At 40.8% G+C, this 17,178-nt stretch overlaps 2 long non-coding RNA genes across 3 annotated transcripts in view; one reads left to right on the plus strand and one right to left on the minus strand.

Moving 5' to 3' along the window:
• The window catches only part of LOC124874236, a 40,289-nt gene extending 36,764 nt beyond the window's left edge, over positions 1-3,525 (minus strand). The window contains exon 1 of the long non-coding RNA XR_007039728.1: positions 2,478-3,525. This is a non-coding gene — a long non-coding RNA (uncharacterized LOC124874236). The remainder of the gene's footprint in view (positions 1-2,477) is intronic.
• A 2,943-nt stretch (positions 3,526-6,468) lies between these two features.
• The window catches only part of LOC124874248, a 31,595-nt gene continuing 20,885 nt past the window's right edge, over positions 6,469-17,178 (plus strand). For both annotated transcript variants that reach the window (XR_007039733.1, XR_007039734.1), the window contains exons 1-2: positions 6,469-6,494; positions 6,586-6,769. This is a non-coding gene — a long non-coding RNA (uncharacterized LOC124874248). The remainder of the gene's footprint in view (positions 6,495-6,585; positions 6,770-17,178) is intronic.

Raw genomic sequence — 17,178 nt, forward strand, 5'->3', positions numbered from 1 at the left:
CCACCTTTTGCTTTGATTACTGCTCCGCACACTCTTGGCATATGGCGTCAAATTCAAGCCAAAACCCGATAGGAGCAATAAAGAAGATCACGAGCAGCTCATTTTAATTCCAGGAGGGCGTGGATTACGTTCCATGCGCGCATTGGAAGTCCCACGCGCGCACAATCCAATGACCACGAGCGCTACTCTATGCTGCAGGCACAAAAGTCAACACAGGGGCGCCAGAGATGCTCCTTTCTGTGCTCTCGGTGTATCAATCTGCTCGTGCGTGGATTACTCCTGCGCGCTCGTGTGAAACATTTGGCTGTTTAGAAAAAAAAAAGACATTTACCTGCCTATGATTGGCCACTTTTCCGCTATCCCCGCCCCGTGACCCCTGTTGCTAACCGTGACCAGCTAATGCAGCTGAGATTAAAACGTTTCAGGAAATCATTTGTATAATTTCTGTATTTGTCACTCAATATCAACTGGAGTTTTGGGTGGTTATAGCCCTTGTATCCCCTGCTGATTCCCTTCGCAGAAGGCAGCTAAATGTTAGCTTAACCTATTAGCTACTGAACTTTTTAACCTGTCTTTTTCCAGACCAAGTAATATTGTGAATTGTGAAAAAATAATGCATAATCCGATGCAACTATGAAACATGCATAATGTTCTATGATAAATTTATTATGCCCTTACTCACCAAACTCCGATTTCCTGAAAAAGGTTTTCATCTCAGCTGCATTAGCTGGTCACGGTTAGCAACAGGGGTCACGGGGCGGGGAAGCGGAAAAGTGGCCAATCATAGGCAGGTAAATGTCTTTTTTTTCTAAGCAGCCTAATGTTTCACCCGAGCGCGCATGAGTAATCCATGCGCGAGCAGATTGATGCACCGAGAGCACAGAAAGGAGCATCTCTGGCGCCCCTGTGTTGACTTTTGTGCCTGCAGCATAGAGTAGCGCTCGTGGTCATTGGATTGTGCGCGCGTGGGACTTCCAATGCGCGCATGGAACGTAATCCACGCCCTCCTGGAATTAAAATGAGCTGCTCGTGATCTTCTTTATTGCTCCTATCGGGTTTTGGCTTGAATTTGACGCCATATGCCAAGAGTGTGCGGAGCAGTAATCAAAGCAAAAGGTGGCTACTTTGAAGAACCTAGACTATAAGACATATTTTCAGTTGTTTCACACTTTTTTGTTGAGTATATAATTCCACATGTGTTAATTCATAGTTTTGATGCCATCAGTGTGAAGCTACAATATTCATAGTCATGAAAATAAAGACAACTCTTTGAATGAGAAGGTGTATCCAAACCTTTGGTCTGTAATATAGGTTCGGCTCCATTGTATGAATATTAGCAGGTTGAGATTTTTTCAGTTTTGGAACCTACAGACAATTTTCCATATGCGAGATGAGTTAAGATCCTGTATGTTCATTATGATGAAGAAACACTGCACCAACAGTTTCTCATGTAATGATACAGACACTCAACAGCCTCAGAATGGATATTTTATGGATGAAATACTCAGCAAAAGACTAACAAATAAAATGGTGACTTGCAAAATTGTACATTTAGTTTTCTCTGGTTAACGTTACACTCATGGTGTCCATGAGTGTAACGTTAAACAGAAAAACAGGTTCACCTTGCAGATATTTGGTTGGATCCCTTTTTGCTTTCAGAACCACCTTAATTCTTTATAGCATTGATCTAACAAGGTGTCAGAACCACTCCTCAAGGATTCTGGTCCATGTTAACAACACGTTATTGCAGAAAATTGGCCAGATCCATGTCCATGTTTCCAATCTCCTGTTTCATCACATCCCAAATGTGCTCAATAATATTGAGATCAGGTGACTGTGGAGGCCATTGGACTACAGTGAGCTCTGTCATGTTCAAGAAACCAGTTTACTTTGAGTTAAGTCTTGTCCACTGAAGATGGGGATATTGTGGTTGTAAAGAGAGTGAGTCGAAACAATGCTCAAGCTGTGCAGATCAAATATTCCCCTATATCATTACACCACCAGCAGCTTGAGCAGTTGATACAAGGCTGGATGGATCCATGCTTTCATGGTGTTCACACTAAATTCTGACCCTACCATCTGAATACCATAGCTGTAACAGAGACTTATTGGACTAGGAATTGCTTTTTTCCCCATTAAATTAATGTCCAATTTTGTTGAGCCTGTGTGAATTGTAGCTTGATGTTTCTTTATGTGGTAGTTATTAAGAGCCCTGAACTACATAGGTCATAAATGGTTTAGGTCCAGCAAGGTTGTAAGGTATTGGTCAATACAAACCTTCAGTATACAAACTTAATTGTATGTTAACAGCATGGCTTTAATTCCTTCTTAATGTAATTTATTCTGTAGGGGTAATGAAAGGTTGCTGTCCAGCTCCAGCAGTTAATGGGTGACTGTCATGTTTTGTTTTAGAGGTAGGACCCAAATGCAGGATTGTGTGGAGTAGATGAAAAGGTTTAATAGAAAAATAAACTTACAGTTGACCAGGCACAGGAACTCAGGCAGGTGAAAAACTTTAGCCTCATGAAAATTCAGGCAACAGACATGGAAGAACTCAGGACCAGACCAGGGCAAAAACACAGGGTAGGTAACGAGGTGTAAACGGAAGGAATCAGTGAGGAACAATGAAAACCAGAGAGCTTAAATACAGAGGGGAGTGAAGTGAAAGCCAATGAGAAGGGAGACAAGGTAATCAGGGTGTACAATGAACAGGTGTGGACCAGGCTGCATGTAGACAGAGGGAATTTGACCAATTAACATAATTAGCACAGAGACTTGTCTAACAGAACAGAAGGTAAACAAGCAACCAGACTAAATAACAAAACTAAGAGAAAACAGATCAATAGGAAAATATAAGAGACATAGCATCATTCACACACACACACTGCTGGGCAATTAAATGTTCTCAATTAACCTAACATACTGCTTTTAGACAGTGTGAGAAAACCGGCCTTAATCCAGTTCTATCCATTTATTTTAACTGATGGAAACTATTTCTGAGAAAAGGAGTATGGTCTGCAAAATACCATGAACAAACTATCACTTTCTGTAAAGTTCTTCTAAATTACTCATAACATTTATTTCCTGGTTCAGCAAACCACATCAGTACAACGGAAAATGGATAAAAATAACCAACCTGCTAATATTACTTGTTCAGGTTCTGCAGAAAATTATTCTGAATGGGTTTTGGATACTTTTTTTGTGAATTCTGACGTTTTTAGGATCAAGATTCTATTGACACAAATCCTGTCAGTCAAAGAATCACGTTAGAAAGAAATTAGTCTAAAGTCATCTTCCTCTGTTAAATAATGGACGAAGGATGTACATGGATGATTGTCAGAAACTCAAATTCTCTGAGGTCCATGTTGACTACTTCAGGTTCTGTATCGTCTATGTTTTCAATTAAAAAATTAATGATGATGTAATTTTTTACTAGTAAACATATCAATATGCGTATGACACAAACAACAAAAATAAAACTGGAATGGATGTTAAAACTGTTGAAACTTGGCTGTCCCCACAACATTCACAGTGGAGTCCCTTTAAATGAAATTATGTTTACTATTCTTTACAGGATATAGAATCTCATTTTAATTTTACAAATTTGTGAACATCCATGTACGAAGGATAGATTAATCATATCTAAAATGGGGCTGGTAATCAGAGGGAACACTTCCTTGTTGTGATTATGAATCTGAGAATATTATTTAATTTTAATATTTTATCAAATAATATTTTGGTCTGTTAAGGGTTGTCCTGTGAATACCAGCCCAGTAAGGTGATGGTATTAGGACAAAAGTGAAAGGGAAGAGCCAAGCTCTGACATTATTGAACAGCAAAACTCTGCACACACACGGAATGAATTAACACAATTTCTTAAAATACAAGAATTTATTAACAAAAATAAGTCAACTCAAAGTCAAACATTTCAGTCAACAAACTCTTCACTATGCTAAAACAATCCAACTAAACTACCAAGTAGAATTAAAGAATAGGGAAGATTAATGGGCTATGTACAATATAAACAAGTTGATTAAAGATGATTGGAAATTATGACCAAAAGAGTGATGCAACATTACCATGCAATGTTTATGTTTGAGAACCAAGGATTATCTTGAAGAATCTGGAAATGAAGTTAAGTTAGTCTTGGAACCAACTTAGGAAATAATCAGCAACATTTAGACAACCCTTCACAATGCAAGATCAGATAAAATATTATTTTAATGAAATAATATTTTAAAGAATGATCTGCTGAATAAAACCAACCTTCTGGATGACTAATTCTCAACGATGTCTAATTAGCTGCCTTCACGTATTCAAATAATATTTGAAGAAATATTATTAAGGGGATATTTGGGAAACGAGCCAAATCTTTCTGGAGAAATGGGCTTAATGGCGTTTACGTAGTTATCAAATCTAGTAAATGATGTTCAAGGACTATTATTCTCTAGCTTGAAAACCAACCACCTTTCTGTTGAATACTCTTTAGTAGCAAGCACGTGTTCTTACCGGTTAGCAGTTGAGCTAACAAAGAAGCGGATAGCTTAGCACCAGAAACAAACACATACCTTTAAAATACCTCGGTTAATATAAGGATTAAAATGGGGTCCTGTAGGTAGGCAGAGTTCAACAGCTCATTTTGGTTCAGAGGTTAGTGTTTGGACAGGAGTGAGGCAGGCTTGGGCAGAGACTAACACTAATAAAATGTTTTAAAGAGACAAAAAAACAAAAAAAAACAAAAGTCATGTAATAATTTTCACACCATAATAATACTGCTTTTAAGCCTTAATTTCTGAAGTTCAAAACCAAAAGAAAGGAAAAGAGTATAACAGGATATAGGGTGTTGGAAATTATTTACCATCTTCATACCTTGTTTGATAGATTTTACAGGGTTGATTCTGGACTGCAATGGCTTGCCATGTCTTTTAGGAACGCTGTTACCTCAGTTATAACGCACCTGCAGATCATCTCAAACTCCTCCTTTGTGATGACATCTTTGGAGTGGCTCCACTCTTTATCGCCAACCTTACAGTTCGATGTTGCACTGTGAAAAGGTGTTTGTCTTTTAACTAGTGGTGTGGGTTGTGGCTGGCGCCAGTTATCACCCCCCTGGTTCTGTTACATCACATGGGGACTTACTTTGCGCTTCTTCTTAGGCCTGTTCTCACTATGAATGCTTAACACTCTAACCTTGCCTTTTCCTGCTCTGTCTGAACGGACACGTTTCCCGCACGAGCTGAGCAGATCTACCAGTCTCCTGCATGGAGAGATTCTCTGTTATGCAATGCACGGTCACTTCATACTGCATGCTAACGTGGAGGTTGTGAAGAAACAACAACTTAAAAGTGTGGTCTTCTCCAAGACCTGGAGCATAACATCCCTGAAAATAAGCATTCTTTAAACGGTGGAAATATTATCTGGGAGATTCGTCCTGTTTTTGCAAAACTGTCAAAGCATTAATAGTGGCAGCGGCTTCATCTCTGTAAACATAGTACTCCTCTCTAAGAGCCTGACAGAGAGCTGGATAACTGTCACTAATTTCTGGAGGAAGGGTTTTTATGAACACATGAACACTCTTAGCTGTTGTTTTCCAAATAAGCCTCAGCTTCTCACAATCAGAAGGAAAACGCAAATCAAGAAGACAATGTTCAACCTCAAGCAGGTAAGCATCAATATTTGACTCCTGGCTACCTGGATCAAAAACTTCTATGTCTTTAGCAAGGAATTCAAGCTGTTTGAAACAGACACCATGCTCCAAAGGTGGACCACGTCCATCTGAGAAGTCACGCTGGTTAGGTTCATGAAATGGTGGAAGATCTTGACCTAACCTGTGGGGAAGGAAACAAGTTTTCTCATGCTTTAAATGAGAGCTTTCTAATGAATGGACTCGTGCAAGTGGTGGTGGGTCAGGTTGGATTGAGTCACCTGAGAGCCATGTTCGTCTCTCCTGGCCCCTAGGGGTCGACACAGAGTCAGAAAGGAGAGGGGTGCCGATTAGGCTGGAAGGGTGCTCCTCCCACCGAATTGGGCCACTTGTGCACGCTGAGTCCAGCACTCGGTCATCTTGGTGGTTGTTCACTGCAATGGAATTTGGCAGGAAACCACTGGAGACCATCTGACTTCCAACATTTCTGTTAAGGTGTGTGGAAGTAAGTTGGACACTTTGGCTAAATTTAGGAAGGGGAGACTCTGACCTAGGTGCTGGATGCCTGCTGCCCGAGTCTGCCCCCTGCTGTGGCTGCTGCAGCTGCTGTGAGTGAAAATGCAAATTGGGTATCTGAACGGTGCGGAACTGTTCCTCCTTTTGGGATGAAGCTTTCTTGAGCTCATTTGCCTTCAGGTCCACTAACTTTGCTTCAGCTTTCTCCATCCTCTCCTCAGCTTTTGAGAGCTCAAGCTTTGCAGCATTCTCTCTTTGAAGAGCCATCTGATGGTCAGTCTGTAACTGAAAATATCTTTTAGCTTCCAGTTGTGATTTCTGCTGATACAACAAGGTAAGCCTACCAACAACATCTGAAATCAGATTCTCTCTAGTTGGATTTTCAATTAGGTCAAGTAATTCTTGAATCTGTTTATCACATGCAGCAAGGTCAAACTGATTTAAAGCATCCCGCTCATCTGGAGACAAACGGATGAGATCAGTAACCACCACCTTCTGCATCTCCACGTCTGCTGAATTCATGGGGTTTGATTCCATCATCCTGGCAGACACTACAAAACAACAACAAAGTTATGAGAATATTGCTAAAAGCATCAACATCTAACAAATGTATGTCCAGCTATATATGTATATCTGACTATACATATATTGGAAACATTTGATTGTAAAATGGGGTGCACCAGTTGATCATTCAACCTGCGACTTATGACAACACTATGCTCCAAGTGTTACAATGCTACTCCTTTCTGTAAGGATATTTGTGATTTTAGAGTTAATTTTTCACCTTTCTTGGGAGAAATTAGTGATTAGACACTACTCTTAACCTTTAAAGGGATTTTGTTTAAAATGCAAAGGAAAAAAAAATTGTTACACTTCCTAAGTGTAATAATTGCAATTTGACTTTTGATTCCCCCCACTTTATGGCAGGCAGAGTGGATGATTAAATTTGGGATTTAATCTGGCAAAAATCCTGTTCTTTCAAACCATAAAACAAACTATAAAGTTCCTGAATGGATACATGCATCAACATTAGGTCAGATACTAAACTAACTGCAAAGTTAATTCAGTTTCAGATTGTGGTCTTACACAAAACACAGCCTCTGGATAGAGATGTGCAGCAACTGTCTGGACAGTGAGGTTAACTGAAGTTAAACCAAGTCTCAAGTTATTGCTTACACAGAAGAAACCAGACTGAGTCAGAACATCTAAAATGTTGCTTATGTAGCAGAGTTGATTGTTACTAGCACGGAGATACTGGAGTTATTAATTTTGACGAAAGTCTAAATTTGTTAACTCCTGGAGTGTCACGAGTTATATTGTTCTCTTAAATATAATCAGTGACATCTGATGTTAGAACTCTGATGTTTTGAGTCCTATTGTGACCAGTGACAGCTGGTTTTAAGCTAATCACTTGGTACATCAATAATGTTCAGTTGTGGTTTATTCATTCGCATTTATGTACAGTGTAAGCCGTTCATGATAATGCCCACCCAGGGACGCCAATGTTGTGATTATGAATCTGAGAATATTATTTAATATTAATATTTTAATATTTTATCAAATAATATTTCGGTCTGTTAAAGGTTGTCCTGTGAATAGCAGCCCAGTAAGGCAATGATATTAGGACAAAATAGAAAGGTGTGAGACGAGCTCTGGCATTATTGAACAGCATAAACTCTGCACATATATGGAATGAATTCACACAATTTCTTAAAATACAAGAATTTATTAACAAAAATAAGTCAACTCAAAGTCAAACATATTTCAATCAACAAACTCTTTACTATGCTAAAACAATCCAACTAAACTACCAAGTAGAATTAAAGAATAGGGAAGATTAATGGGCTATGTACAATATAAACAAGTTGATTAAAGATGATTGGAAATTATGACCAAAAGAGTGATGCAACATTACCATGCAATGTTTATGTTTGAGAACCAAGGATTATCTTGAAGAATCTGGAAATGAAGTTAAGTTAGTCTTGGAACCAACTTAGGAAATAATCAGCAACATTTAGACAACCCTTCACAATGCAAGATCAGATAAAATATTATTTTAATGAAATAATATTTTAAAGAATGATCTGCTGAATAAAACCAACCTTCTGGATGACTAATTCTCAATGGTGTCTAATTAGCTGCCTTCATTTATTCAAATAATATTTGAAGAAATATTATTAAGGGGATATTTTGGAAACGAGCCAAATCTTTCTGGAGAAATGGGCTTAATGGCGTTTACGTAGTTATCAAATCTAGTAAATAATGTTCAGAGACTATTATTCTCTAGCTTGAAAACCAACCACCTTTCTGTTGAATACTCTTTAGTAGCAAGCACGTGTTCTTACCGGTTAGCAGTTGAGCTAACAAAGAAGCGGATAGCTTAGCACCAGAAACAAACACATACCTTTAAAATACCTCGGTTAATATAAGGGTTAAAATGCATAAGCGCGGACGGCTCGTTATGATCAATGTTCTGTTTAAGAATCACCCTTTAAATAAAGTTTGTCTTAACTTTAAAAACATACAAAGGACACAAACCGGGCACGTGTGCTGCAGATAGCCTGCTAGCACTAAGATAGCCGAGTTTCACAAAAACAAAACTTCATAGAATGAAAAGGTTCAGATCATTTCATCCTAACTGTTAATCTGTCTCTGCCCAAAACACCTAACCTCATGAGCCGTGGTGAGGATACGTTGTCCAAGGGTGAAGTTTGAAGAAAAATCCACAGTCAACAAGCGGTTAGCTTTCAAGTAACCTGACCTCCGGAGCTGTGGCTTGAAAGACGGCTCGTTCTGTCCGTCAACCAGCTGTTCATTACCGTAAACACGGTGGTGCAGGCCATTGTCCTTCCTTCAGACTCAGCTTGTAGAAACAGCTTCTTTACTGGGGATTTCTCTGCGACACAGTTTTGCTTCTGCAGGGGCTTCGGAGAGAAAAGATAAGCAACTCTTACACCTTAATTTCCCCGTTCATGAATGAAATCACCGGGTACACAAACAGTGCTCCACTCATATTTATCTTGTGTATATGATCGCGTGATCTTATCACACTCTTGGATCCAGTTTGAAGAGTTTATGTCTTTTTGCCAGCAAAGAGACATCAGCGCACTTTGTTCCCCTCCTATCCCGATGGTCACTGGTGTGGAAGAGAAAGACTTGTTGTTTTATGCGGGCAGTCGCATCATGGGAAGTTCTCTGTTACCCCCCTTCCCCCTTCTGAAGTTGTGCTGAAAGTCTGTTAAATGCAATTTATTTTGAAAGTTCCAGAAAAGTATGTACCTCAGTTTAATGTTGAAATCCATGGCTGTGGGTCCCAACATCCTTATATAATTTGGTTGGGATTGGGTCTAACATACAAGTTGAAGTTTTAGATGAAGCTAATATTTCTGATAACTCAGGAAGCTCCACAAGATCAAAACAGTTCAAACACAGATCAGGTTCTACGGTTACTTCCATTGTTGTCTCACTTGCTGAGAATGAAGTAATCATCTTCGGGAGTATGTCGATGATTTTATTTTTAATAGAATCAATTTTGCTTAAAAAGAATCCCATGAAGTCATGACTGCTGAGAGCTAAGGGAATGAATGGCTCAACAGAGCTATGACTCTGTGTAAGTTTAGCAACTGTACTAAAGAGAAACCTAGGATTATTCTTGTTCTCTTCTATTAATGAGAGCGCTGTTGCAGAGCAGCCTGACTCCAGGCCAGACACACCACAGCCTGACACACCACAGGCTGACATGACGCCTGACCCTAAGTCAGCCTCTGCTCACGTCACTGAGGGTCCAGCCGACGCCTCAGCTCCTGCGCACGCCACTGAGGGTCCGGCCGACGCCTCAGCTCCTGCTCAAGTCACTGAGGGTCCGGCCGACGCCTCAGCTCCTGCTCAAGTTATTGAGGGTCCGGCCGACGCCTCAGCTCCTGCTCAAGTCACTGAGGGTCCGGCTGACGCCTCAGCTCCTGCTCAAGTCACTGAGGTTCCCGCCGACGCCTCAGCTCCTGCTCACGTCACTGAGGATCCCGTCGACGCCTCAGCCTCTGCTCACACCATTCAGGGTCTGGCTGACGCCTCAGCCTCTGCTCACGCCACTGAGGGTCTCGGCGACGCCTCAGCCTCTGCTCATGCCACTGAGGGTCTCGGCGACGCCTCAGCCTCTGCTTCTGCCTCTGAGGGTTCGCTAGGCTCCACGCCTCTGGGGTTCCACAGAATTTTTGGGGGGGCCTCTACTCTCCTCTGTCGGCCTCCTGACCTACCTGCAGGTTCCCGTCGCAGGCTGCCACGGCTTCGCCGCCGACCACCCGGAACTCTGTGGTGCAGGTCTAGTCGCCCGCCGGAACTCTGTGCCTGCTGGGGACGACCCCCTAGTCGCCCGCCGGAACTCTGTGCCTGCTGGGGACGACCCCCTGGTCGCCCGCCGGAACTCTGTGGTGCAGGTCTAGTCGCCCCCCGGAACTCTGTGCCCGCTGGGGACGACCCCCTGGTCGCCCGCCGGAACTCTGTGCCTGCTGGGAACGACCCCCTGGTCGCCCGCTGGAACTCTGTGCCTGTTGGGGATGACCTCCTGGTCGCCCGCCTGAACTCTGTGCCTGCTGGGGACGACCTCCTGGTCATCCGCCTGAACTCTGTGCCCGCTGGGGACGACCCCCTGGTCGCCCGCCGGAACTCTGTGCCTGCTGGGAACGACCCCCTGGTCGCCCGCTGGAACTCTGTGCCTGTTGGGGATGACCTCCTGGTCGCCCGCTGGAACTCTGTGCCTGCTGGGGACGACCTCCTGGTCGCCCGCCTGATCTCTGTTTTTGTTTCTGGTTTTGTTTGTATATTAGAGTCTCTGTTTTTGCCGCAGCCACGTGTTGTTCTGTCTGTCAATTAAGTTTATTCAGTTCACCTGTCCAAGTTAATCTGTCTCCTTGCTCCACCTGGTTTTCACTCCATATATACAGGTCCTTCTCAAAATATTAGCATATTGTGATAAAGTTCATTATTTTCCATAATGTCATGATGAAAATTTTACATTCATATATTTTAGATTCATTGCACACTAACTGAAATATTTCAGGTCTTTTATTGTCTTAATACGGATGATTTTGGCATACAGCTCATGAAAACCCAAAATTCCTATCTCACAAAATCAGCATATCATTAAAAGGGTCTCTAAACGAGCTATGAACCTAATCATCTGAATCAACGAGTTAACTCTAAACACCTGCAAAAGATTCCTGAGGCCTTTAAAACTCCCAGCCTGGTTCATCACTCAAAACCCCAATCATGGGTAAGACTGCCGACCTGACTGCTGTCCAGAAGGCCACTATTGACACCCTCAAGCAAGAGGGTAAGACACAGAAAGAAATTTCTGAACGAATAGGCTGTTTCCAGAGTGCTGTATCAAGGCACCTCAGTGGGAAGGAAAAAGTGTGGCAGAAAATGCTGCACAACGAGAAGAGGTGACCGGACCCTGAGGAAGATTGTGGAGAAGGGCCGATTCCAGACCTTGGAGGACCTGCGGAAGCAGTGGACTGAGTCTGGAGTAGAAACATCCAGAGCCACCGTGCACAGGCGTGTGCAGGAAATGGGCTACAGGTGCCGCATTCCCCAGGTCAAGCCACTTTTGAACCAGAAACAGCGGCAGAAGCGCCTGACCTGGGCTACAGAGAAGCAGCACTGGACTGTTGCTCAGTGGTCCAAAGTACTTTTTTCGGATGAAAGCAAATTCTGCATGTCATTCGGAAATCAAGGTGCCAGAGTCTGGAGGAAGACTGGGGAGAAGGAAATGCCAAAATGCCAGAAGTCCAGTGTCAAGTACCCACAGTCAGTGATGGTCTGGGGTGCCGTGTCAGCTGCTGGTGTTGGTCCACTGTGTTTTATCAAGGGCAGGGTCAATGCAGCTAGCTATCAGGAGATTTTGGAGCACTTCATGCTTCCATCTGCTGAAAAGCTTTATGGAGATGAAGATTTCATTTTTCAGCACGACCTGGCACCTGCTCACAGTGCCAAAACCACTGGTAAATGGTTTACTGACCATGGTATCACTGTGCTCAATTGGCCTGCCAACTCTCCTGACCTGAACCCCATAGAGAATCTGTGGGATATTGTGAAGATAACATTGAGAGACTCAAGACCCAACACTCTGGAGGAGCTAAAGGCCGCTATCGAAGCATCCTGGGCCTCCATAAGACATCAGCAGTGCCACAGGCTGATTGCCTCCATGCCACGCCGCATTGAAGCAGTCATTTCTGCAAAAGGATTCCCGACCAAGTATTGAGTGCATAACTGTACATGATTATTTGAAGGTTGACGTTTTTTGTATTAAAAACACTTTTCTTTTATTGGTCGGATGAAATATGCTAATTTTGTGAGATAGGAATTTTGGGTTTTCATGAGCTGTTTGCCAAAATCATCCGTATTAAGACAATAAAAGACCTGAAATATTTCAGTTAGTGTGCAATGAATCTAAAATATATGAATGTTAAATTTTCATCATGACATTATGGAAAATAATGAACTTTATCACAATATGCTAATATTTTGAGAAGGACCTGTACACACCTGTTCAGTTAGTCGTCGCGGAAACAGCTCTCATGCTCATGTCTTGTTCGCAAACCAAGTCTTGTCTTTTTGATCATGCCATGCCTGTCTTGCCTGCCCGTTTATTTTGTTCCTGCCTCCTGCTGAATGTGAGTTTTCGTAATTAAACCTTTTTTCTTACCATCACAATGCCTGATCGTCTGCATTCTGGGGTCCAATATCAAGTAAACCGTAACAGTTTTAGTGCTTTGCAATTTGGATGAGGAAAACTAAGGATTAAATATTCAAAAGAGTTGTAGCTATTGGTTGGTCTGGGACTAATCAATAAATAAGACTGAAAGATGGTTGCTACTCCTCCTCCTCGCCCAGTATTTCGAGGAATGTGAAAATTTTAATAATTAGTAGGAGTTGACTCATTTATGGTAACATAATCCTCTTGCTGCAGCCAGGTTTCTGTGAGGCAAAATAAATCAATATGATTGTCACAAATCAGGTCACTAACTAGCAAAGTCTTTGAAGAGGGAGATCTTATGTTCAGTTCAGTAAGGCACATTTAAATGTTTTATTTTTAGTCTGAGTTGTGTTTATTTTTATGAGATTTTCATGATTTCCTCCTTTTAGATTAGATTTAGATTTTTTTTTATCTATTTCATTTTGGCCATGGGCAAGACACTGTCTTAATAGGGTAATGGGTGGGTAGCAGTACAGAAGCTGCAGAGAGGAGTGTTAAACTACGACCCTGCTTCCTGGTCTGAACCCTGGGTTGTCAGAGGTTTGGAGAACTAATAAATTCGCCCAGATTCCTAGAAAGAAGAGCTGCTCCATCCAAAGTGGGATGTGACTACTGCCAGTGAGCTTGCTGGACATTGCTTTGGATAACTTATCTATAAAATATCTATAAATAGAAATCTCTCAAAAAAGCAAAACATATTCCACCTGATCAGAAGCATCCAGGTGGAAGTGTCATGATTTGAGGGTATTTGAGTTTTGTTTTAGACCTTGTTCATGATTGTTTTCCATGTGGTGCTTTGGTTCATTTAATTTAGGTTTAGTTTCTTGTTCTGATTATTGTATATGTTTTCTAGGTGGCACTTTAGTTATTTTTTCTTTTATTCTGTTCCTCGTGCATTTTAGTTTATGTTCTGTACGATCTTTTTTGGATTTTAAAATGTTTTATCGCTTATCTGTTTAGCCCATTCATGCTTTTGTTACAGCTTCATCTGTTCCACCTTCACTTTGCCAATTACTCTCATAGCTTCACCAGTATATATACTCATCTGTCCTGTTCAGTCCTTGCTGGATCATTGTCTGTATTACTGTCTCCCATGTCAAGTCTGTCTGAGTCTGTTGCTACACCAAAGCCTTGGTTCCATGTTCAGCCCTCCTCTTGCCTGCCTGTAAGTTTTTTTAATCTATTAAACATTATAGTTTCACTGATCTGCTCCTGCCTGTCTGCATTTGGGTCCTACTCCTGAAATCACTCTGATAGAAGGCCCTGCTACCAGCCTCTTTCAAATATTAGAACAAATCAGCTCTTTGTAGCAAAACAGTTTTTTAAACATATGGCGAAGACAGAAAGATGTAGCAACAGGTTTTTAAAATCTTTCACACAGATATGTGTGATTGTCTGGTGAATTTTTGGTTAAATTATGTTTGTTCTTCATTCAGTGAAGTAAATAGAGGTGTTTGGAAGCAGGAAGCTCTGCACCTGCTCTTCTTTGAAATAAAGCAGTAGAGCTTTCTAACCAACAGGTCGGATAGTATTTAAACTTCAACAGAGGCTAGAAATATCAGTTTTATCTTTACAGTGTATGCTTTTTTTTACTATCTAGTTTACTATCTACTAGTTTTACTATTATTTCAACAAACAGCAAACCGACACCCGTTGGATAATTCACTAATGTTGGCGTAAAAGTAAAATGTGAAAAGGATGAAAAAAGGAAAGGCTTGAGTCAGCTTCATTATACATAGCATGTTAAACTGAATAAGACTGTCTGGTTCAGTTTTCCCTCTTTGTTCTTTTTGGGCATGGGAACAAAAAGGTAAATGCAATCAGCTGTTGAATATAAAACCAGTATACCATGTCCGTGAGTGCATGTGTGTTTTGCAGAAATCAAGAGCAGGAATGAGCACTCTTTTGCCTGGGAGCCATCCATTGCTTCAATTGTGTCTGGAAGTTATTAATTCAAACCAGAAGCTGAATGCCCACAGGAGCATGCACACTAACTTACAGGGAATCTTGCAGATAACTTCTCGAAGAATCGTCACGCAAAACAGCACGAGACCCATAAAGTAGTAAGCAGCACAAAGTCTTTTAATTATCATTGACTCATCATGTGGGATTAAGAGCTCGTTTTGTACATAACTGCCATCTGTTAATGTTTAATGGATGAGCGAGCATTTGCACAAGGTGGAAATGCTAAATGAAAATGAGAAAATGAAGCATCTGTATTAAATGATGGAAAAGAACTCATCAGTCCTTAGCTGGCTTGAACTTACACAGTCACTTATTTCAAAAATATATTTTTTTGTATTTGTCACAATTTATATAAATTGGTCTTGCATATAGCAAATGTTTTGGTACCCCAATGTGAGGCAGAATTATAGCACATACAGCACTTTATGCATTTTTTTAAGATAGAAGGGTATCCAAGTGACAACAGATCAATCTGCCACTTTATTAGGTCATACCCTCAATTTGTACCCATATATTGCCATTTAATCCCTTCCTACTTCCATGTTTTCATCCATAAAGAAATCCATGTACTTTAAGTATTTTGTACCTACGTTCTTTAAAAAATGCACACCAGCTGATTTCTCTTGGTTGCTATGTACTAAGGTCCAATTTGGTATATTTTAAATGCAAAATAACGTTTTTATTAGATTGTGTTTCAGTTAAACATGGATCTCATTGACATTGAGCCAGACTGAGTCTTATAAAACATGAGAGATTTTGATGTCAGATTAATCCAAAATAACTGGGCAACCTCCTGCTGGTAGGTATGGAGTCATATGACCACCACAACCACAAGACTTGGAGCATCTTAGAGAAAGTTGTCAACGTAGGTATGAAGTATACTCTTAGTGTGGATAAACTGATGCATGGACAATACAGAACATCCAATGGAAGCCCGCTTTTAATACTCAAAGTCAGGTGCAAAACTGCAAAAGGTATAAAATAGTGAAGAGGACACACAACAGATCCTACCAAATGCTTAGGGTTGGGGATCTTGTAATCTGAAACAACATAATAGTTTTATTAATAACATAATCTCTTTGTGGTACTTTATGTAAGCTTTTAATTTTTTATCCTGAATCTGCTATCACACTCTTCCCCATCTCACCATGCATGCTAGTGTATAGAAAAAATGCAAAACACGCTGGTTGAAACATGTATGGATGCATTCCTGTTTTGAATAGTGCATATGTATTGGAATCAATAGTGTGGAGTAGAGTGGGTTGCTTAGTCATTTTTTGGGGCGGGGAAGCATAAATATGCACTGGCTAATATGCCAATTAGACCACAAGTCAACAAAAATGCAAGGGCTAGTTGTTAAAAAGAATATGAAGGCAGCAATATGGGTTACATTTGGGTTTAAACCAGGCAGACCGTGGTAACCCACTACTTGTAAATGTGTCCAACCATTTGCCCAACTTAATTAAACTAAGCCTGGTACTACAAATCTGACAAATCTGTGCATGTTTGGGTGAAAGATGACAAGCGAGTGGAAGAAACTCAAGCCTAATTGTTTGTACAGCCTCTTGGAAAGACCCAAGCCTCATCTAACTAACTCACTAAGAGTAAACACAGGCAGAAAAGGAACATTACCCCAGCAAAGAGGTCAGAGATGGAGAAATTGATCTGCTAAACTGATGGAAAATCTGTAAAAAACATTTTTCGTCCTCAATCTTGGCACACACATATCTCTGCATGCCTGCTATAAGCATGTCTCCGGAATGTGAATGTGGTAACATGTTAACCCTTTGTGCACTTTACAATGATCCAACAAGGTAAACATGATAGTTTGAATTTGTTTTTTTTGTTTATTTACATGTTCTTGTGGCCAGGTATTTGCATAACTGTTTATGCAATAAAATGCTCTATTTATTCTATTCCTAGTTGCTCAAAGGGCAAATAGCTGCGGCACAAGTGTTATAATTGGCCATGTATGCAAGCACATTGTAGCCACTTGAAAGCAATATCATAGTCTGTAATTCTAGGTTAGCCGGTCATTGTTTTGAAGCCATAGAAGACTGAAAGTCATTCCCTCTTGTACTGCTTGTACTATTTTGTCATTTGAATAATTTTGTGTCTTAACAGGTTAACTAAATTAACTTATGGGCAAAAAAAGACAAAAAAAATCTGTCTAATTAAAACTAATAGTAATTAGCTAAGCCAATTGGCAATGGTCGATGAATTAGTCGTGTTGCGGCAGAACCCAATGGAATCCATCAAGGCTTGTATCTTGCAGTGACATCACTGTCTCCTATTCTTC

This window comes from Girardinichthys multiradiatus, chromosome 9 (genome assembly GCF_021462225.1).
Source record: "Girardinichthys multiradiatus isolate DD_20200921_A chromosome 9, DD_fGirMul_XY1, whole genome shotgun sequence".
NCBI lineage: Eukaryota > Metazoa > Chordata > Actinopteri > Cyprinodontiformes > Goodeidae > Girardinichthys > Girardinichthys multiradiatus.